Raw genomic sequence first — 8,389 nt, forward strand, 5'->3', positions numbered from 1 at the left:
ACATGCATGAGGCTCTAGGGAGAGGGGGCCGGAGGTCATCTTCAACTACATAGGAAGTTCAAAAAACGCCTGAAATACCCAAAACTTGTCTCAAAAATGAAATTTAAAAACGACGGACCATGTTTTTTGCAGTGCTCTGGTGAGAAATCAGCTGGTCAGGTGTAAAATAAATGGCTCAAACTAAATGTAAAAATCTTAGTTCTAGAATTGGAGAAGTGGCTCTCAGTGGCTAAGAGCACTTGTTGCCCTTGCAAAGGCCCTGGGTTTGCCTCCCACCATCCACAGGGGGACTCACACCTGCAGATCCGACACCTCTTTTGGTAAACACAGACACATAAAAAGACACCTTTGTATGTTAGCTTTTCGAGACAGGGCTTCTCTGTGTAGCCCTAGCTGTCCTGGAACTCACTCTGTAGACCAGGCTGCCCTCAAACTCACAGAGATCCACCTGCCTCTGCCTCTCAAGTGCTGGGATTAAAGGCTTGAGCCATCATCACCTGGAATTTAAATAAATCTTTAAATAATGTTTCTAAATCCTTATTTCCTCCCCAACTCTAAGCTCCTTCACTTTCCGGTGACCCTGAAATTCTGGGCCCCTCTCTCCATTTGGGTCATTAGAACTCAATTACACATGGATCAATTACAGCAAGACTGGTATGTAATCCCCTAATCCGATAACTCGGGAGTTAGTGGCAAGAGGATCAGGAATTTAAGGCATTTCACTATGTAGTGAATTTGAACCCACACTGTCTCAAAAACAAAACAATCGCCAGGTGTGGTGGCATACATCTTTAATACCAGCAAGGGGGTGCGGGGGCAGAGGCAGGAGAATCTAGGCTAGCCTGGCCTACATATGGAGTTCAGGCTAGCCAGGGCTATTCAGACCCTGTCTTAAAGACTATGAAAAATGATTTAAAAATTAAGGGGCCAGAGAGATGGCTTAGCAGTTAGGAACACTGGCTTCTTTTTCAGAGGACCTGAGTTCAATTCCCAGCACCCACATGGCAGCTCACAACTGTCTGTAACTCCAATTCCAGGGGATCTGGCATCCTCACCCAGACATAATAAATGCAAGCAAAACACCAATATTAGTATTCAGGCATCTGTACGGACCTGCCCTTAGGGTCCTGACAGGGTAGTCCTCAGCTGCAAACTCTTAAGAGCACCCCCTGTGAGCAGGGCAGTGGTGACACACGCTTTTAATCCCAATTCTCAGGAGGCAGAGGCAGTAGTGGCGCAAGCCTTAAATCCCAGTACTCGGGAGGCAGAGGAAGTCTGGTCTACAGAGCAAGTTCTAGGACAGGATTCAAAGCTACAGAGAAAGCAAAATACCAAAAAAACAAAACAAGCACCCCCTGTGCACATTGTTTGCTACATTACCTTTTAAAAGGTGGGGGCCATGTCTCTGCCCACCTTCCCCACGCCCCTGGCTGCCCCCTTCTCTATCCCCCTTTTCTGCCCCTGCTCTCTCCTCTTCCAATGAACCTCCAACGTGAGCTATGTTGTATGGCATGACTTCTTACTGCCTTTTTTTTCCCCAGACTGCAGCAAACAAGGTTTATTGTTATTGTAAGCGTAATATGAGCTAGCTAGCAGGAACTCGTCCCCAGCACTTGCCCTCACAGTGAGGTAGGGAGGAGTTAGAGCCCCTCTGTGGGGTTAGCTTTTTAAAGGTGAAAACTACAAGCCCTTCAGGGCCCTTAAGGGGGGTTGGCATGGGTGTAAGGTCTTTACTCTTTTCCATCCTGTTTCATCAGCTTGGTTTTTTGTCTTGAGAGTAAGGTCACTCTGTCCCTGAGTCAGGACATCTTTATCAGTCTCCACCAGGTGACCGGGCACCCTTGGGGGGGGGGGCACTATCTTTTCTGGGAACAAGAAGTTAGTCTGGGGTTTTTTATTTTAAAACACTCTGCTGGGAAATTCCTGCTTGTTCCTTTGAGAATAAGGGATGAGGGTCTAACATTCCCCTCTTCTCTTGGTCCTAAGGGGGCTCAATCACAAACCTGCTCACTATAGCTCGCTATAGCTCGTAGATTTCATCGGCCCTAGTGATATTATCATACATTTCAGTTGTATAAGGTCTGAATGGAGTATACCCCTGTTGCACCGTAAGTTGTATAGTTCCCAACCTTTGTTTCATATATTGGAGTATTCTATTAATAATGTAGGGCCCAAAGATGAGTATCAGGAGGAAGAGTAACAGAGGCCCTATTAGGGATGAGACGAGGGTGGTGAACCAAGAGGATTTGGAATACCAGGCCTCAAACCAACTCTGGTTGACTTCATGTTCTCCTTTCCTTTTTGCTAGGCCTTCATGGACTTTTGCTATGGAATCTTTTACAATTCCTGAGTGGTCTGTATAGAAGAGCATTCTTCTCCCGAAGCTGCGTATAGCCCCTTTTCTTTTAGGAATAGTAAATCTAGGCCCCTTCTGTTCTGTAGCACCCCTTCTGCCAGTGAAGACAGAGATTCTTGCAAGTGGGTCATGGAGGCTTCTATTCTTTGAATGTCTTCATCTATTGATATGCGGAGATCCTGTCCCCAATCCTGCTAAGCTGGTTCCCATCAGGATAGCAAGGGTAAGGACTGTGACCGGCTCTCTCTTATGTCTAAGAGCATACTGGGTAACTTCACTAAGGCTTAACAATTCTCAGCGGCACGGTAGGTTACCCTGGGAACCAGGTGTACGAGGACACAAAACCCCTTCCTTCAATTCAGCACAGTCACATGGACGCAAGGTGTCAGGCCAGAGGAACATGCCCACCAGGTATCATTTGCTGGGACCAAATATCCTGATTGGTTTGTGAGGGGCATAGTGTGATTGTAGAGGGGTAAGTAGTGGTCAGGTATTATCCCTATTACATAGTCCCTGACCTGAGACTTGTCCGAGGGTCAAGGAGGTAGTTGACTGCCATCGGCAAGAACCTGAGGCCCCATTTTGTTCCTCTTACTGCCGTTTTTTAAATTATAACAACCCATGCAAATAAAAACAAATCTTCAAAATTAAAAATTAAGCCTGGGAGCTGGAGGTATGCTCAGTGGTTAGGCACATGCACTGCTCTTCAGGAGGATCTGAGTTCGGTTCCCAGCACCCATTTCAGGTGGGTCAAAAACGTGTAACCCCAGCTCCAGGTAATACTGACCTCCACAGGCACTACCCTCATGTGCACATACATACATAAATATATTTAAAAAAATAAAAGTCTTTAGGCCCAAGGGTTGTAGTGGCATACGCTTTCAACCTTAGCAGTCAGAAGGTAGAGGCTGAAAGGGAATTTGAGGACAGCCTGGTTTACACACAGCAAGTTCCAGGCCAGCTAGAGCTATACAGTGAGACCCTGTCTCAAAAACACACAGCTATATCTTTGTTCTATTGTTCTACCAATACTTGAAAAGTATTTACCTCAATCTTGTCGTTCTCTGGTCCTTCAAGTTCACATTCGGGTTTACAGCTCCCAGAACTGGCCTTACCGTTGTTCCCAGCATTTATGCACTCTAAACTGAGCTTTTCACATTGCAGAACCCATCTTTCCAACACGAAAGCTCTTAACTTCTCATAAAGGAAGAGCCCTGCAGCACACGGCACAGGAGTTCGGAGATGTGTATAGGATTGGGCTACTTGTGCACATGTTGCAGAATTTTTTGTTTGTTTTGTTTTGTTTTCAAGACAGGGTTTCTCTGTGTAGCCTTGGCAGTCCTGGAACTAGCTCTGTAGACCAGGCTTACCTCGAAGTCACAGAGACCCCCCCTGCCTCTGACTTCCAAGTGCTGGAATTAAAGGCATGTGCCGCCACCACCACCAGGCACATTGAAGGGTTCTTATGAACTAACCATGGAAGTGGCACTATTTCTTACATCCAGCTTTCTAGAAGTTAGTCATGTGTCTATACACAAAGAAGACTGACAGGTTGTATCATCCAGGTTGGCAGAATGGAGTATTTCATGAATCAGAAGCAAGGCTCAAGGGCCTGGGTATGTTGGTAGAGAGCTTGCTTAGCATGCACAAGGTTCTGAGTTCAATCCTAGCACTGCCTAAGGCAGGCATGGAGGTCCTTATCTTTCATCCAGACTTGGGAAGTGGAAGCAGGAGGATCAGAACTTGCAAATTGCCGGATGGAGGCAGAAGCATGCAGATCTCAGTGAGTTTGAGGCCAGCATGGTCCATCAATCAAGTTCCAGGACAGCCAGGACTGTTACACAGAGAAAACCTGTCTTAACGCCCACCCCCTAATAGTTACAAATCAACTTTTGGCTAGATTTGTGCCAACTTGACACAAACTAGAGTCATTTTGTTAGAGGGAACCTAAATTGAGAAAATACCACTAGGTTGCCCTGTCAACAAATCTGTGGTACATTTTGTATTTTCTTGATTGCTGATTGATGTGGGAGGGCCCAGCTCACTGTGATCCTGGGTGCTGTAAGAAAGCAGGCTGAGCAAGCTATGGAGTAAGCCAGTAATCGGCGCTCCTTCATAGCCTCTGCATCAGGTTCCTGCCTCGAGTTCCTGTCCTGAAGTCTCTCTGTGATGGAGTGTGACCTGAGAGTTGGAAGCTGAAATAACCCCTTTCCTCCCCCAGTTGTTTACAGTCATGGTGTCTTACCACAGAAATAGAAACCCGGAGTAAGACACTTGTCCAAGCAGCAAGTTTAAGGTTGGACTGAACAACTTGAGATTCTGTCTTGGATGGAGGTAGGGTAAAAAGGGTGGGAAAGGGGGAGGCAGAAGGAGCAGGAGGAAGAGCAGAAGAAATGCCTGGGAGGTTTCTGGGGATTACGGTGGTCGATTATGTTGGTATTCTGAGTTACTGGGGATGATCAAAGAAAGAGAATTACCCCAGAATGTAACCAGGCTCTGGGGCAGCAGGGAGGAACAGTCTCTGATGGCCTGACCCCAGACAGACCTGCGGAGGTTTACTTACTGTTTGTGACACACAGATTGTTTTCTTGGGTAAAGTTAAGTTCCTCATACCAAAGCCCCTAATCTATCTATTTCATGAAGGGAAACATCACGCCCCTACATTTTTAGTCCTTGTTGTTGGACACTGTTTGCAGTACTCAGTAATGCAAGACGTTTCGGAGGGCCAGGACCGTCTCATGACTAAAGTCACGCAAAGGCTGTGAAGCTCCTTCAGGAAAAACACCTCACTAGACCAAAGAGGACAATCAGTTTTTCACATCTTTTTTTTTTTAACTTTTTATGATTTATTTATTTTTAATTTATATGCATTGGTGTTTTCCCTGCATGTCTGTGTGAGGGTGTTGAATATCCTGGAACTGGAGTTACAGTTTTGAGCTGTGGGTACTAGTGGTTGAACCCAGGTCCTCTGGAAGAGCAGCCAGTGCTCTTAACCACTGAGCCATTTCTCCAGCCCCTACAGTGATTTCTTCAAGGTCTAAATACTTCCAGAACACAATTATTTCTTTTTTTAAAAAAAGAAACTTTTGGGGGCTGGAGAGATGGCTCAGAGGTTAAGAGCATTGCCTGCTCTTCCAAAGGTCCTGAATTCAATTCCCAGCAACCACATGGTGGCTCACAACCATCTGTAAGGGGATCTGGTGCCCTCTTCTGTCCTGTGGGCATACACACAGAAAGAACATTGTATACATAATAAATAAATAGATAAATTAAAAAAAGAAACTTTTTATTGATTCTTTGTCGATTTCACATTGTGCACCCAATCCTGTTCATCTCTCCATCCCTTTGAAACCACCCTCTGCCCTTGCAACCTCCCTGACAAAATAAAATTTAAAACAAGCAAAAAAAAAAAAAATCACCATGGACACTGTAGTATGTCACAGTGAATCACACAGTGTACCTTTAGGTCCTTATACCTTTACTTGTGTTCACTGCAATGAGTCATTGGTCTGGTTCTACGCCTCTGGCTTCACCTACACTATCAATACTGGGACTCCTTTTGGACATCCTGTTGTTGCCTTGTGTCGTGAAGATCCTAGAGATTTGGTTCTGCAGGACCAGCCCTTTCACATACTTCGGCAGTTCACAGATAGGGTGGAACCAACGGGTGGACCAACTCAGCCCTGGTACTGGGCCTGGGTGGCAGCTGGGTAGAAAGTGATTCTTACTTGCTAGTGTTCACTCTGAATACGATGATTCTATTACATTCCCTACTACAGAATTACTTAGTATGCCCTGGGTTTGAGCCCCACCACGGGAAGAAAACGAAACAGGTATTACAGCCGTATGTATTGTGCTTGTGTTGGTCACTGGATTGCCCATTGTCATGGTGGTGGTGGTGGCGGCTGTTACTGAGTGTTGTGAAGTTTTAGGAAACACACTGCCTGGAGGTGGTGGCGCAGGCTTTTAATCCCAGAGGCAGATTGATCTCTGTGACTTCGAGGCAAGCCTGGTCTACAGAGTGAGTTCCAGGGTAGTGAGGGCTACACAGAGAAACCCTATCTCAAAAAAAAAAGGGGGGGAGAGAAAAAAAAGAAGAATGAGAAGAATGAAAGAAAGAAAGGAAGGGAACACACTGCCACTGAGATACATCTCTAGTCCCCCATTATGACTTTACACGCCATTCCCTGTCAGCCATTAACTTAGTAGCGCCATCTCTTTAATAATAACAAGGACATCAAGGACACAGTGCTTTTGTGATATGTTCCAACCCCCAGAATGATAACACTGAGATGTAAGCCTTTCGGAAATGATCATGAAGATGGCGTCTTCAAAATGGAATCAGTGCCCCTATTAGAAGAGATTCCCATGCGATGCCCTCCTTTATTGTAAGCACTTAGGAGACAGAGACAGGCAGCTCTCTGGGAGAGCAAGGCCAGCCTGGCCGGCACTGGGAGTCCTAGGGCTTCCAGGTGCCATAGTCTCAGATGTCCAACTTCCAGAGCCTGAGAAATGAACTCTGATTGAGTGCCCAGTTGGTGGTAATGTGTTGTAACAGCTGAGCTGAGACAAATAACGTGTTTGTTTCTGTGTGGTTGGTGTGCAGGTGACTGACCATGGAGGCCAAAAGTGGGTGTCAGATCACCTGAAGGCCATTGTGAACACCTGATAGACTCTATCAGCTAGAGAATGTAGAGAATCAAACTCTGTGGTCCTCTGGAAGAGCAGCAAATGCTCTTAACTGCTGAGCCATCTCTCCAGTTTCCCATTGTTTAGACAGGGTCTTCTACTTGTGGGCTCAAGAAATCCTTCTGCCTCAGCTTCCTGAGTGGACACACCACCCCACACTTCACCCTGAAATCACTGGAGACTGTTGGAGATGCAGCTTCGGTAGCACAGAACCTGCCTAATGTGTGCCAGCCAGTAGGACTACAAAAAAGAAAGAAAAAAACCGTCTTTTCCCAAATAGTTTATATGTAAATAAATATTAATTATTGTTTGATTTCCATATCCATTAGATATGTATACACATATACAAATATAAATAGACATGCATTTAAGGAGTTTTGTTATAGTATATAATTATTTCAAGTTCTGCCTCGTATTATGCTGAAAAATAAATCACCCAATTTTGTGTTTTCAGAAATCTCTCCCCCCTCCCACCTCACTGCAGAGCCCAGTTGACATGGAATTGTAACATAGTCCGGGCTCAGATCTGAGAGCTGGGCTTTCAAGTTTGTGCCCGGCACAAATATCATTTAATGACCAAACCGCTGAGACATCGATTAGCTTCTTCGGTGGCTCCGAGAAGGCAAAAGACTGGAAACTACCTGACTTTCAGAAAGGTTTGTCACCGAAGTCCTTCGGGGTGTAATCTTGTGAGACGTTTGCTTAGACTCACAAACAAATGATCAACTACACTCCCTTTCCTTCTGCTAGAGGCGCCTTTTAGAAAAGTTGGGGGAATACTGAGTGCCTCGGAGTATAGCATAAGGAGAACCTTGAATATGTTTTTCTCTAGAATGTGGAAGTTTTAGTCCGCTCAGTGTATACAACGGTGAAATTCAATACAGGTTCTTTGCTTGGAGTTGAGGTTTCTCAAAGCAACCCAAGCTGGCTCACCATTCTCCCCTCCCAACTGTCTAAGTGTTGGGATTGTAGGTGTGTGCCTCCGTGCGTAGATTTAGGTGTGCAATTTTCATTTTTCTTTTCTTCTTCTTCTTCCTTCTCCTCCTTTTCTTTTTGAGACAGGTTTTACTATGTACCCCTGGCTGGCCTAGAACTCCCTGAGATCTGGAACTCACAGAGATCCACCTGCCTCATCTCTCGAGTGCCAGGCTTAAAGGCATGGGCCACCATGTCTTGGCCAAATTTCTTTATGTCCTTCCTTTTTTATTTTTTATTTATTTTTTTTACAAGAACTTAAAATTTTTACCATTAACATTAATGATGTTTTTAACAGCACTTTAATAATTCTTAACATCTGACCACTAAAGAGTAGTGGGTCTTCCTCATTTGTCTCTCGAAGAGACA

Source organism: Myodes glareolus, chromosome 18, assembly GCF_982192425.1.
Source record: "Myodes glareolus chromosome 18, mMyoGla1.1, whole genome shotgun sequence".
NCBI lineage: Eukaryota > Metazoa > Chordata > Mammalia > Rodentia > Cricetidae > Myodes > Myodes glareolus.